Genomic DNA, 1,654 nt, shown 5'->3' with positions numbered 1-1,654 from the left:
CCCCCAAAGCATCACCCTGCCTGCCCAGAGAAGTTGCTGCATCAGCCGCTTGGCAGCAATAGCTGCCCGTCTCCCAGCTCCTACCCTTCCGGTCTTGACGTCCTGTACGTAGATGCCCTCATTCTCGTCCAGGGGGATGGCTTGGCGCTCTTCCACCACCTCCACTTTGGCAGACGGCACATACTCCAGAGGCCCCCGGATGAGCCAGCAGTCCCCGGCCTGGTGGGACACCTTCTCCTGGTCCTCGCTGTCTTCCAGGGGCTGCAGGGCCCTCAGCAGCAGCCCCTGCTGCTCGGACAGCACGTACACGTCCTGGATGCCACGCTCCAGGCGCTCCCCGGGCTGCAGGAAGAAGGACTTCTCCCCCTGGGAGGAGACGCGGGCTGGGGCAGCGCCACCCCACGTGGCAGCGCCTCCCATGCCACCTGCCCCAGCGGCCTCAGGCTTGTGCTGAGGACAGGACCCCTCATGACTATCGCACCCCCCAACATTCTCCCAGCCCAGCGGGGAGCTGTCTGGCCTGGGACGCTCTCCTCAGGACCTTAGCGAGCTCAGGGGTCAAGAATCTGCCTGTGTCTCTTCTGCTCCCCCATGTTTGGCTTCTTGGGGTGGCACAGTCCCGGGGTTGGCAAACTCTGGGCCTTGGGGCCCAGTGGAGCCTGCTTTCTGGTTTAACATACAACAGTTAGTGAAGTTGTGTAATTCTCAGGCTGTAAAATACACCCCTTTTAAACGTACAGATCGATGATTTTAGTATCTTCACAGAGTTATGTAGCCGGCCCTGTTACCATCTGATTTTAAGAACATTTCCCATCATCCCAAAGGACTCCATTAGCAGTCACCCCTCAGCCTTCTCCCCTAGCACGACAATGGTGACTCTACTACTTTGTCTCTGGATTGGTCTCTTCTGCGCCTGCCATCGAGGCATAGCTACCGTACCGGCACGGGTAGAACTGCCCCTGTGGGTTTCCGAGGCTGTAACTCTTTATGGGAGTAAAAGCCCTTTCTCCTAAGAGCAGCTGATGTTTTCAAACTGATCTTACAATTAGCAGTCCGATAAGTAACCACTCTAAATCTAAAACCACACTTCCTGTAAATGGACCCAGACAACAGGCAGCCTTTGGTGTCTGGCTTCTTCACAGAGCACCATGTCTTCCAGGCTACGCCTTCCTCTTCACGGCTGAGTGACAGTCCATCATACAAGCCACGCCATTCGGCTTCACAGTCATCAGCCGGCTGGGTTCCCTGTTCGGCCCCTGACATTTGGAAAGTGCGAGGGTGGTCCAGCCACACCCACTCAAGTCTCTGTTGGCTGTGCCCGACTTCACACCACGTGGGCAGAGCAGAGTGGCTGCCATGGAAAGCCTATCGCCCATGAGGTCTACAAGATCCCTCCCTGGCCCTCGACAGACCAAGCCTGCCGACTCCTGGTCCTGTTCACAGTTCCGAGAGGGTAAGAGTTGTGTCAGAAGGGACAAGGGAGGGTTTTTTGTTGTTTGTTTTTGGTTAAAGGCAGGGACCATCAAATCCAAGGCAGTGGCAGGGGGGCATTCTGGAACGACAAAGCTGCTGGAAGAGCGGGGTGTGTCCCATTATTACAAAGGAAAGTATAAAAGTGGTTTTCACACCAAAGGAGAAGACTTTAGAGACTATG

Source organism: Echinops telfairi, unplaced genomic scaffold, assembly GCF_000313985.2.
Source record: "Echinops telfairi isolate 266 unplaced genomic scaffold, ASM31398v2 ScPeMD7_5;HRSCAF=22, whole genome shotgun sequence".
Taxonomy (NCBI): Eukaryota; Metazoa; Chordata; class Mammalia; order Afrosoricida; family Tenrecidae; genus Echinops; species Echinops telfairi.
This window is presented reverse-complemented; position numbering follows the sequence as displayed.